General features: G+C 43.6%; 1 long non-coding RNA gene across 1 annotated transcript in view; it reads right to left on the reverse strand.

The window, feature by feature from the left end:
* The window catches only part of LOC120638794, a 285,479-nt gene extending 274,134 nt beyond the window's left edge, over positions 1-11,345 (reverse strand). The window contains exon 1 of the long non-coding RNA XR_005660742.1: positions 10,960-11,345. This is a non-coding gene — a long non-coding RNA (uncharacterized LOC120638794). The remainder of the gene's footprint in view (positions 1-10,959) is intronic.
* Positions 11,346-13,765: the final 2,420 nt, after the last annotated feature.

Consider the following 13,765-nt stretch of genomic DNA (forward strand, 5'->3'; position numbering starts at 1 on the left):
TTCATCGGTTCTTGAAGCGTAAACATTTTAACTGCAAAGACCGAGAAGTCTGTATCATTAAACCAAGACACTACTTCTTACTCTGGACGGGATGAAAAAAAAGGGCTGTAATTAACCAGAGGCTTGTTCTTTTGGGAAGAGGGAAATATATGGAATCAAAGATGGCTTATTAACAACATAGCTCTAGAATCATCCACATCTCGTCGCTGGCATACTTGGGTGCTCTGTGCTTGTTGTTTCTTTGTCGTTTTTTCCGCTAAACTCGTTGTGGGCAGGGAATGTGTCCGTTTATTGTTATATTGTACTCGCCCAAGTGCTTAGCACAGTGCTTTGCGCACAGTAAGTGCTCAATAAATGTGACTGATTGAATTGAATGAATGAATGCGGTTTCTGCCGCTGCTGTTGTTGCCGCTGTTGTTGTTTTTCTACGAAGCACCGCCCGAACGGAAAGAATGGGGGCCTGGAATCAGAGAACCATTTGCCTGCTCTTTGCCCTTGTGTTTGTCACTTTATCATCTCTAAAATAGGAATTCAATACTTGTTCTCCCTCTTTCTCGGTTGGTAGACCCTGTGTGGGACAGGCTATATCCGACCTGATGATCTTGTCTCTACCCCAGCACCTCATACAGTGCTTGGCGCATGATAAGTGCTTAACGAATACCAAAATTATCGTTATCATTGCATCCCTCTAGACCGTAAGCTCACTATGGACGGGGAATGCGTCTCCCAACTCAGTTGTATCGTACATTTCCAAGCACTTAGTACAGTACTCTGCCTGTTTTAAGTGCTCAATAAATACCATCGTTATTACCCAAAAAGCAGAACAATATGGAATTTCTAAGTTAGGCTGGTGTTGAGCATTTCACTCGGGGGGGGCGGTTATCTGTGGGTTTAAAGTGTTTTTTTAAAAAATGATGCAAAAGTATATTGCTCCTCAGGCATCCTCAGACCTGAAATCTCTGTTTCTGCTCCTTAGATGTCTCCATTTGCATAGCATTGTCTGCAAACAATTACAGTTAATTAAGAAAATTTGTCACTTGAAAATAAAGTCTTCTTATCAGCAGGTATCAGCCTTCTTAGCAAACAAAGAATTAGTCACAGAAAAAATGGTCCAAGCCTTGTTACTGCATGGGACGCATGTGGCAAAATAATTTCTTTATGACCCTCTCTGTGTGGACTTGGTGTTAAGTTTTCCGAGTCATTAAACACAGTTAGTTAATCATGCTTCTATAGAGACTTAATTTGCGGCACAATACTGTGCACTGCTCATTTACACTTTGTCAGTATTCCTCCAGATTAACCCCAAATTCTATCAGCTGAGAAAAAGATCAACCGCCTGTATCTATTGACCACTTACTTTGTGCAGAGTACTGTACTGAGGGCCTGGGAGAGTCCAGGAGGAGCTTACAACCTAGTGGGGGAGAAAGGGACTTTAAAATAAATTACAGATCAACCAATGGTATTTAACCCAAGTTAAACTACAACGACAGTAAATTGAAAAGTAAAATTTTGCCCAAGTACTCACTTGGTGAATTTCCCTTCGAACGAGGGTCCAGTCACTAATAATTACAATTATGATGATGATGATGATGATGATGGTATTTGTTAAGCGCTTACTGTGTGCCAAGCACTGTTTTAAACGCTGGGATAGACACAAGGTAATTAGGCTGTCCCACGTGGGCTCACGGTCTTAATCCCCATTTTACAGATGAGGTAACTGAGGCACAGAGAAGTGAAGTGGCTTGCCTAAGGTCACACAAAAGACAAGTGGCAGAGCCGGGATTAGAACCCATGTCCTCTGACTCCCAAGCCCGCGTTCTTGCCACTAATTGTACCACACACTGTTCTAAGTGCTGGGGTAGATACAAACTAATCAGGTTGGAAACAGTGCCAGTCTCACTAGGAGCTCCCACTTTTAGTCCCCATTTTACAGATGAGGTAACTGAGACACAGCTAAGTGAAGTGATTTGCCCAAGGTCCCACAGTAGACAAATAGAGCACAATTAGAACCCAGGTCCTTCTGACTCCCAGGCCCTGCTCTATCCACTAAGCCACATTGCTTCTCACTAGTGACCTCATCTTGAAGCCAATATTTTCCAGGCAGTGATTATTTAAAAGCACATAAACCGAGCTGTTCCTCTTGCTATTTGAAAAAGAGGCCTAAACAGCCTCGGCCTCGGCAAAAAGAAATCAAGCCGCCGTTAGTGCTGTTTAAAACCATTTTAACATCACAAATGTTTTCTATAGACGTTTTCTCAGTGTAGAAATAGAAAGTCAAGTCAGTGAAATGATGCTGAAAGTTTTGTGTTGTCAACTAAATTATATACAAGATTTTCAGAAAACAAAATAAACAGTCTAAGCTAAAAACCGATCAATCTGAGAAATACTGATTGGTTCAGCAGAGTGGCCACTTTTCTAGGAAGCTATTTTCCCTCAGCAAACACATATGTTTGTAAAATGCTGAAGAAAACCAATGCTAAATTCAACCTGAAAGGATTAGGCTTGATGCAGTTACAGAGGAAAAAAAAAAATCCTACAAGTAACAGTTTGAAATTCTGAGACTCCCCTTGGCCCCGCTGCATGTGATTGAAAAGTAAATAACATTTTCCATTCTTCAGGACTCTGAAATAAGGCTCAATTGTTGAAACGGTACCAAAAAAGCCATTGTTTAATTTTACACTTGTGTGACTGGCTTCATATTATTATTCAAAAAGGCATTAGCCCATCAGGGTAAACTAACTAATGCTGTGCAAACTCTGCTAAAAGGCAATGAGGAACAGTAATTTTAAAAATTAATTTAAAACAATTTCTGAAAGTGCCACGGGAAAGCAAAAATCATTAAGAGGCAGTGTTAATATTCACAGCAGCTGTTAGACAATCATCAACCAAGTCCTTATTCAAACTGGCTTCCTTAAGCACTTCTTTAAAAGAATCTATCTGTATGTAGTTCATTTACCACCAATGAACTACAAATATCTTCAGATTTTCCTTTCTTCTCAAACCTCATTAGACTTAATTTTAATTTTATTTTATTTTTCGGCGGGGTTAGCGTAGGATGGAGGTGGTGGGTTCCACGCCCTCTTCTTCCTCATCAAAACAAAACCCAGCCCTAAAGCTAAACTATATCAATTTAAATCCCTCTTGGACCTGTTTCTCCAAACAACCTTCAAGGCGATATATGTTTCGTTCCCCAGAGCTATCTAAAACCAGATTTGAATTGAGTGGCGCTGAGGTCTCTAATCTGGGCTCCCACAATGCTGTAGAGCATTCCCCACAATTCCCTGGCAACTGGGGCAGGGATTGTCTCTCTTTATTGCTGAATTTTACTTGTCTAGTGCTTAGTATAGTGCTCTGCACACAGTAAGTGCTCAGTAAGTACGATTGAACGAATGTATGAATGAATGAATGAACTATAAAAGTCCTTAACACGAGCAAGGTAGCAGAATGTTTCAGCAGTGTGGCTATTGAGTCCAGAACAAGAATGGAGTGATTTGTTGCCATGAAATAGTAGTAATAGTCGTAACACAGTAGTCTTAATAGTATATATTAAGCATTTACTGTGTGCCGAGCACTTTACTGAGCACTGGGAAAGAGTACACAAGTGGGAATTCAACTCTGCTCCTGACCCTATAAGAGGCTCACGAACGAAAAGTCTAAGTGGGGTAGAAGGGACTGGCAAATCTCATAAAGAGAGATGGCACAATAAAAAACTAAAAAAACATAAAAGGGAAGGGCAAATACACAAAATAAAAACCCAAATCAGTAGGGTGGCACACTGCGTCTGTTTCTGTTCTTCCCACTGAGGCGGATGCAAGGCAAGTTGAGATTGAGATTATTCGCTCTAGTCTGAAGGAGTAAAAGCCAGGAGGGAGAGAGGAGGAAATACGAAGTATTGTTCAACTAGACTGGAGTCACAGAGTCACACTGTAACCTCTCAACAGTCTGCAGTGTAGTGATTTTATGGGTACCAGTGAGTTTTGGCTCTGTGAATTATCAAACTGCATTATGCAATGACCTTCACTTCTGCTGCTGTCTTTTCAACCATCTTTAGTTGCACTTTGGGAACTGAGATTCTCTCCAAATTGAGGGACATTAGTCTAAAATAATGATTTTTTTTTTAAAAGAGATGAGACAGCGATGAGAAGAGAATTAATCAATCGTGTTTATGGAAAGTTTACTGGGTGCAGAGCACTGAACTAAGGGCTTGGGAAAGTGCAACAGTTTAACAGACACATTCCCTGTTAGGTGATGGGACTGAAATTTAACACTGCCTTTGTTACTGAAACTATCTTAGGACAAAACGTCTTCAAAAATGGATGGTGGTTTGGAATTGAAAAGATGTGGATGTAAAACATCTTCAAAAACGGATGGCGGTTTGCATTCCCAAGCACTTAGTACAGTGCTCCGTACGTAGTGAGTGCTCAATAAAAGTAAGAATTATGGTATTATGGTATTTGGAATTATTATTCCACAGTTATGGAATTAAGGTATTTGTTAACCAGTTACTATACATGCCAGACACTGTACTAAGCGCTGGGGTGGATACAAGCAAATCGGGTTGAATACAGTCCCTGTCCCACATAGGGCTCACAGTCTTAATGCCATCGAATGACTTTTTGATGATGGAGCCACGGTGGGGCTGGGCTTCACTTGGCACGTCCAGAGTCAATCCTGCATCAGTCAACTCATCTCCATCCACCAGCCCAGAGAGGATCCCCCAATCAGAAACACCATCTTCAAATAAGAATGACAGCGATGTAAAAAATGGAATTGAATCTAGGCAAGCCAATTAATCCCCTGGTGCTTTATTTTAAATTGGGGTGTGGTGGGCTGTCCATCTTGAAAAGCAGCCATTTTGACTGGGGTCATCCCCTTCCTTACCGCTGTTTCAAGGTTGACAGTGATTTAAACTTGGGGTAGTCGAACAACCGGCGCTTAATCCGCGCTATCCATCATTCCGAAGGACACTTGTTTTTGCCTGTCATTTCTCAGGAGGACGCTATTAGAGCTGAGCTGGTCGCACTGGGCGATTCAAAAACAAATTTGTCGCCGGTGAATTCAACATGCATTACATTTTCATTACCCGCAGCTAGTCCGAGGTGGGAAGGCGCATCAGCTGATTCATCGGACTGAATGATAATTGCTTTCCCCTCATTTGAAAGCATGCCAGTTGTTTCTCTTCATTAATAAAAAGCATCTCCAGTTCAACAGATGCCTTATCTCTTAATGGATCCCACTGTCTAGGCATGGGCAGAATGGAGAGAGGTCAATTTCAGCTTTGCAAGTTTTCTGGCAAATTGCAGGGGAATGGCTCGCTCCCAAAGCAAATTCGACTGGGAGAGCAATGAGAGAAACCATAGGCCTTAGTGTCAGCCATTTAGAAAATGAATGGACTCAGTAGAGAACGGTATAATCCTGGAAACGTGAACCGTCCCTGCTAGATTGTAAACTCGTTGTGGGCAAGGAACGTGGCTGCTAGATCAGCAATATGGCCTAGTGAGAAGCAGCATTGCCTAATGGAAAGAGCACAGACCTGGGAGTCTGGAGATGGGGGTTACAATCCTGGTTCTGCCAGCTGCTTGCTCGGTGACCTCGGGCAAGTCACTTAACCGCTCTGGGCCTCTGTTTCCTCATTATAAAAATAAGAACGAAAAAGGTAGAGTTTGGAAAGGCAGGAAAGGCAAAAACTGACCCTAGAAGCTGTGGACCTAAGCAGCGTTCTCTGCTCCGGGGTAAGGGAGGTCAGCTGTACTGTACCTGATTTGGATAAAATAAGAACCACAGAGGCGCTTTGTCCCAGTGGGTACGTTACTCCCTTGGAATCAGTTTCCACCTTCCAGGCTACGTGAATTCTCACGGATCACAAGGAATCGAAGTAGCGCGCTGAATAAGGAATTTTCTAAACTGCACCCCAAGCAATTTTTGATTTCCCAGGCTGCACCCCTTCCTATAACTGCATCCCAATATCTTTGGCTGTTTGGAATTTTATTGGACCTTTTAGGAAAAGACCAATAGATATTTTTTTATCTATTAATTCCTGCTTTGTTCATGTACAAGTTAAAGGATACAGAAACAGATCTCCTTGGGGAAATTGTCACACTAGCCTGGTGCTAGCAAAGGGGTTTTGCCCATGCAGATTATCGGCTACATCCATGATGGTGTGTAAGCTTCTCTCTTGCTCCTGCTTGGCACATTAACTCAGTGCAAAGCAGTAGGACCGTTCAGACCTAAGCCTAATAAGGAGAGATCGTACAAAACAGACGACCCTTTACGTGGCGGGATGAGTGGTTAGACCGCGTATCCGGGGGTCAGAAGATCATGGGTTCTAATCCCGGCTCTGCCATTTGTCTGCTGTTTGACCCCGGGCAAGTCACTTCAATTTTCTGGGCCTCTGTTACCTCATCTGTAAAATGGGAATTGAGACGTGAAGCTCACGTGGGAGAGGAGCTGTGTCCAAACCGATTTGCAGGTGTCCACCCCAGCATTCAGTACGGTGCCTGGCAGGTGGTAAGCCCTTAACAAATATTACAATTATCATTATTATTACTATTTACAGAGGGGTGCTTCAACAAGCCGGGGCATCCCCGAAGAGCGTGTATCCATCTTCCTAAAATGCCAGAAGGGACTGTGCGTCAGCAGCTCTCGCACTGAAAGCTGAGAGTGAGTCACGATCTCGCCCTTAGCGGGCCTGAAACAAATCCACTTCACTCTTTTCTGTCAGTTCCCTGAAAATCAGGGAATGGTGACATGAACCTGACACCCAGGAATGTGGTGGGGCGGGAAGGATGGGAAGGAGAGAAGGGTTTTTCATGAAGAGAAACTACACTCCGCGGTTTCCCCCCAAAATAATAATATTTGTGTGTCTTGGGCGGGGGTGTTTCATGGTATTTAAGTGTTTACTATGTTCCATGCACTGTATTAAGTGCTGGGGTGAATACAAGCTAATTAGGTTGGAGCAATCCCTGTTCCACATGGAGTTTAATCCCCATTTTACAGATGAGGCAATTGAGGCACTGAGGAGTTATGTGACTTGCCCAAGGTCACAGAGCAGGCAACTGGCAGAGATGAGATTAGAAGCCAAGTCTTTGGGATTCCCAGGCCCGGACACTTTCAGTTAGGACATTATGCCCTAGAAGAAATTTCTTGGAATTCATTTCCGCTAGATGAATAGTCCCTTAAAACCACAGAGCGATGTCGTTACTTAGAGATAGTGAAGCTAGGTTCCTGCTGTCCAGTTACTCCACAATAATAATAACGATAATAACTATGTGCCAAGCATGCATTAAGTGCTGGAAAATATATATAAGACAATAAGGTTGGACACAGCCCTATCACACATGGGGCTTACAGACTAAGTAGGAGGGAGAACAGGTATCAAATCTCTATTTGATGAGGAGACTGAGGCACAGAGAAGTGAAGTGACTTGCCCAAGGCCACACAGCAGGCAAATGGAGGAGCCAGGATTAGAACCCAGGTATTCTGACTCCCGGGTCTGCGTTCTTTTCATTAGGTCATGCTGCTTCTCAGTGCTTGTTCCAGCTCCATATGTGATTCCGATAAAACAGTTTTCCATGAGGTGTTGGCCCCAATTTGCAGAAGGAGATTAGCACCCAGTACTTTCAACTGCTGAATGAACAACATGTGGCTGATCCTCCAAATATTAAAACTAGAGAGAAGGAAAGATTCTTCAAAAATTATGACAATATAATTTAAGTGCTTATTATGTGACAAGAACTGTTGGGGTTGGTCGACTACAGTCAGATCACATGTTGTCCCCACTGGGGATCACAGTTTATGCGGAAGAGCGAACAGGTATTTAATCCCCGTTTCACAGGTGAGGAAACCAATGCCCAAAATGGTTAAGTGACTTGCCCAAGATCACACAGCAGGCCAGGGGCAGAGCTGGAATTTGAACCCAGGTCATGGGGCTCACAGTCCCAGGCTGTCTCCACTAGACCATGCTGCTTCTCTGTGAAACTTGGCAAATGACACGTAATTTCCAAAGTTGGTCATGCTTCATCTGTTATGCCTTTTTTTTTTGGAAAATATTAATAGTTTCCACCTGTCTAAATAACGAGTCAGTCGATCCAATGCAGATTTGACAATGTACTCTCTGACAACAAAACACACTTTGTGCAACTCTGACTGAACACGAAATTAATATCACGTGAAAGACTAATTTTATTTGGGGCCATATCTCTTCCTCAGCCAACATCCATCGGAGCTCTAGTTTGAATTGGAAAGCTGCTTTCCTTCGTAGGAGTTGGTATAATGGCTAATTAAGAGAAATTGAACTGCACATTCGGGCAAGATAGGCTTGTCTGCTACACAGCCTCAAAGGCTAACTCATTCTTCACTCTGAAATGAATTTATTTCCAAGAAAGTCTAAAATAATTGAACACGGGAGAAGCAGAACAGTGTCAGGACTTTGTGAGATAACCCAGTTGGATAAGACTCCTGCCTACACTAATTCCCTGGCTAGTTGAGTTACATCGGTGGAAGAAACCACAAAGAACACCTGGATCCCTGGAACTTATTCCCCTCCTAAACCGAGTCATTTTAAATCCCAATCTCCCAAATTTGACCGGAAAAACGTGTTCACTCACTCGTCCACAACCTCACTCTCCACTTTTTCATTTTATTGCTCGGTAAGATGCTCTATAGCAAATTCACCTTGGATGGGCTAAGAGTCCTCCAAGGGAAGAAGAGCAGCTTTCTCTGCCTCCTCCCTTTTTCTGCTGTGTAGATAGGGAGTGTGTCCGTTTCAAGCAGTGGATCACCGTGCTGACTTCCACCTACTCTGCCCCAACCCAGCGTCCTCTAAAATACACTGAAGAGCTCGCTCGGGAAGGTGGTGAAGAGCCTTTTCCCGCAGAATCCCCTCTCTTAGAGGAATCGAGCAGGGCTCGAAGTAATTCTGGCCATAATGTAAACAGCACATTTTGGTTCCCCAGAAGACCCTCTCCTAGGAAGCAGTATTATGCTATTTTTATGACTTTCACATTTTATAAAAGGTCATTGATTACAGCTCCATTTAACAATGGGATATAAATCACTGCAGAGGATGAAACATTTTATTTTTGAAATGTAGAAGTAGATATAGCAATTACACCATCCATTTTTCAAAAATAATTACAGCTTAATATAATGCTCATCTATCAAATGAAATATGGAATGAATCGTGACTCAATTTAAATAAAAACATTTAAATAATCTATTTCTAGATTCATAATCTATTTAAATAAACTATTTTTGACAGTAAATACACCTAAGTGTCTCCATAGGATTTATTCTGAATGTCTGGAGTCGACTTGAAATTGCAATGTTTGGGAAACGGGGTTCGTTGACGTTTCAGCATTAATATTGCAATGAGTACATTTCAAACCCATAGCAAGGACACACAGAAACAATCTCCTTGGGTGGCTGACACGCACGAGGCAGGAAATCTCCATGTGGATGTCCTGCCGGCACTCCAAGCTCAACACGTCCAAAATTAACTCCGCCAATTCCCTCTTAACTCCTTTCCTCCTCCTATCTTTCCCATCACAGCTGACAGCTCGACTACCTCTCCTTCTCTCGACCTTGTAATCCTGGCGTTATCCTCAACTGCCTCCCCGCCCTCTCTCTCAGTCTGTCCAATTCCTCCTCTACAACACCTCTAGAATCCTTTTACCCCTTACTAGTCCCCCACCCCATATTCTCCTCTCCACTCAAATGGCTACCACGCTGGTCCAAGCACTAGTCATATCCCGGTTTGACTACCGCAGCCATCTCCTCAAAGACTTCCCTGCCATTCCACACTTCGCTCTGCTGCCTGGAACATATTTCTCAGACATCGGCACACATTTTAGACTGTGAGCCCCATATGGGACAGGGACCGTGTCCAATGTGAGTATCTCGTATCTATCCCAGCGCTTTGTACAGTGCTTGGCACTTGGCTACACAAATGCTATTACTATTATTAGCTCCCGACTCAAAGCACCAATGAATGCGCACTTCTCGCCAGTTCAAACAGAAACTTCTGACTGTAAGCTTTAAAGAACTTAATCAGCTCTGCCTTCCCACTTATCCTCCCTCCTTTCCCACCACATCCCAGCTCATACTCTTTGTTACTCTCGAGGCCTTGATACTACTCACTGGGTCCCGTACTCAGCTCGTTTGCTGCTGACCTCATACTGAAGCCCCGTCCCCGCACCTTCGCATCCAGCAACCCACTGCTCTCCCCATCTTCTCAGCCCTACTGAAAATCACACCTCCTCCTGGAGGCTTTCCCTCAGTAGCCTCTCATCTCCCCACACTACAGTGAAGCAGCATAGTGTAGAGGCTAGAGCACGGCCCTGGGAGTCAGAAGATCTTGGGTTCTAATCCTGGCCCCGCCAAGTTTCTGCTGGGTGACCTTGGGCAAGTGGTTTCACTTCTCTGTGCCTCAGTTACCTCATCTGTAAAATGGGGATTGAGACTGTAAGCCCCACGTGGGAGAGGGGCTCTGTGCAACCTGATTTGCTTGCACCTACCCCAGAGCTTAGGACAGTGCTTGGCACACAGTAAGTGCTTAACAAATACCGCTGTTATCATTATTACTTTTCTCCCCCTTGAACTGACACTCCGGCACTTCCCCGTCACTTAGGCGTCGGGGGACTCTCCCCCACACCTCCACGAAGCACATATGCACCCATCTTTATACTCTACTGCTTCCTCCTACCTGTAATTTATTTTGAAATTTTAAAGATGAGGTCACTGAGGCCCAGAGAAGTGAAGGGACTCGTCCAAGGTCACGTAGGAGACACGAGGTAGAGTCGGGATTAGAACCCAGGTCCTTCTGACTCACAGGCCCGTGTTCTATCTATTAGGCCACGCTGTTTGTCACTAGGCCATGCTGCTTACTTATTTACGCTGCTGAGAGGAGGTGAAAAGCACCAAGGGAAGGACAGGAAAGAGTTCAGTTCTTCTTGGTCTCACCAGATCGAGCATTTCATCCTTCCGCTTTTCCTGTGGGTAGTCTGTGCTTTCTTCTTGATGGAAGTGTTTATTGCAGGCATATTTTGTATCGTGAGGTGCCAGTCTCACCATTATAAAAGATTGCAGCCGCTCCGGACATGTAAAGCAATTGTTTGAAAATACTTCCTTCACAGAGCTATTCCAAGGTGAAACTCATCCAAAGATTCAAAGACATCTGGGGCCTCCTCTTTGAAAATCGGTATTTAAAAGTAGATATTTTGGAGATCCATGAGGCATTTTGATTTCCAGGGTGGGAGTAAGAAGGTGGTATGTTTTTCAGAAAGGCCACGAACATAAAGAAAAAGAGCATTCCAGGTGAAAACTACATGATGCAAAAATGAGACAGAAGTTTCAGTTGAGGTATTTGCTCTCTGTTCCCTGGAGCCCCTATTAAGGCATTTCCAAAATGTACAAACTTGTGGGATAAGCCAATCTATTTCCATTAACCAAATCTTTTTAGCATTAACTAATGCTAACTAGCCATAAGATAATTGGTTACTTGGCTTCACACTTGCTCTGCAGGCAGAAGTGAGCCAATGAAGGAAGAGTTTCTTCAAAAGAATGTGAAATGCACCATTTCCTTCCTGGGCAGTTTTACGGTTTTGACTCCATTATAGTAAGAGGCCTGGGTTTTATTCGGGTTCTATCTTGCTGACTACTCTGTGAAGTTTCAAAGGAAAGCAAAGGATCCGGCTACATTGGCCCAGCCCCTGAGCTCGTTGTGGGCAGGGAATGTGTTGCATTGTACTCTCACAAGTGCTTTGCACACAGTAAATGCTCAATAAATATAATTGAATTGAATGAACGTCCCGTGAAACCATGGTCATCCGTGTCGATTTCACCACTGGAACGTAAACCCTTAAGGGCAGGGTGTGGGCGTTTGGCCTAATTTCCTTCCATTCGTTATTCCTTACACTTCTCTGGACCCTCATGACCGAATATCCGAAAGGGTACGATCAGTCTGGCCAAAAAATTCAAATCCGTATCTTGCAAATTCTGATTAAGGCAAAAGGATTGCTTTCTAACTCTTGCGTATATATCGCCATACGTGATTCTCTTATTAATCCGGCCCAGGGGCATGTTGGCTAAATAGCAACGCTGCATCAGTGACTCTCCTTCAGCTAGGATGCTTTATAAAAACTAAAGTTCTGAATTTATGCTTAGCTAGCCTTGACTACTGTGTATTAAAGTAGCATCTGTCAAGTACTCACTATGATCCAAACACTGTACTGAGTGCTAGGATAGATATAAGAGAATCAGATCAGACACTGGGACTAAGTATAAAGACGGGATAAAGGAGGATAAAGACAGGTATCTAATCCCCATTTTACAGATGAGGAAACTGAAGCACGTAGAGGTGACTTGTCCAAGGTGACCCAGCGGGCAAGTGGCGGAATCAGAATTAGTATCCAGATTCTCCAACTCCCAGACCCCTCCTCTCTCCACTAGGCCCGCTCCTTCTCTGAGTTGCATTAGCCCTACGGAATCTCATCCTGGTGTAGGTGAGCCATTTCTCTAAATTTACCAAGATCATTTTGCATTGGATTTCAGTTTGCCATTGAATTAGCAACTCTGTCCAGTTCACTGTCATTGCAAACTTAATGAGTATTCTAGCCCCTCAGGACAGAATTTGATAGTCTCTCTCAGGGCTGGCACCAAGCCAGGGATCATCATGTTTTAGAAGTGTCCTTGGAGGTAGGCTCAACTTTCTTATTGGGGAAGGAGACTGTCACGTGAGAGGAAATGCTAATAAACTGCATCCATTGCTGCCTGTCATCCTCATCGTATTAGTATGATGTGATTTGCTCTTCACAAAGCCAGGTTGGACGCTTACTTTCTTACGCTCATTATGGGCAGGGAATGTGTCTTCCGACTCTGTTCTACTGTTCTCTCCCAAGACTTGGGCAAGAGGTTGGCGGCCAGGGCCGTTTTAATAACGACTGTGGTATTTATTAAGTGCTTACTACGTGGCAAGCACCGTGCTAAGTTTTGGGGAAGATGCATGATAATGAAATCAGATCCAATCGGATGGGACGTGTTATTTTGGTATTTCTGCCCTCAGAATTACTATTCTGCGGCGCTCTTCAGCCATTCGACTGAAGAAGACAGAACAGTAAAGAAAGATGTGAACCTTTTCTATTCTCCTTATTGGGTGGTTAACTTGGAAAAGCCAGCCTGCAAAAAGAAGTTCTTAGTGTGTGCAGAGCACAACGTTAAGTCCTGGCAAAGAATACACAGGTGGGAACCAGCCAATAATAATAATAACAGTATTAATAATGGCATTTATTAAGTGCTTACTATGTGACAAGCACTGGGGCAGATACAAGATAGTCCCTGTCCTACCCAGGGCTCCCAGACTTAAGTGGAAGGAGGAACAGGTATTGAATCCCTATTTTATAGATGAGGAACTGAGGCACAGACAAGTTAAGTGACTTGCCCAAGATCACACAGAAGGCAAGTGGCGGAGTCGGGATTAGAACCCAGGGCCTCTGAGGCCCAGGCTCTTCATTAGAGGAACAGCAACGCCACCTAGAGAGAGGGATACGTTTTTGCCGATGCCCCATAGAGTGAATCACATTTATGGGAGCGGATGTCTCTGGAAATTGCTATCATACAGTTAAATACTAGTAATCCAATTATTCTTTTATTTAGAAATTAAGTCATACAGCACTTCAACACATTTGAGCACTGTAATATATTCCTGGCTTGTCAAAACACTGCACTCCCAGAGGGATCCCCTCTAAGCCGGAAGAATTGTCCTCTCCAT

This window comes from Ornithorhynchus anatinus, chromosome 14, assembly GCF_004115215.2.
Source record: "Ornithorhynchus anatinus isolate Pmale09 chromosome 14, mOrnAna1.pri.v4, whole genome shotgun sequence".
Lineage (NCBI taxonomy): Eukaryota > Metazoa > Chordata > Mammalia > Monotremata > Ornithorhynchidae > Ornithorhynchus > Ornithorhynchus anatinus.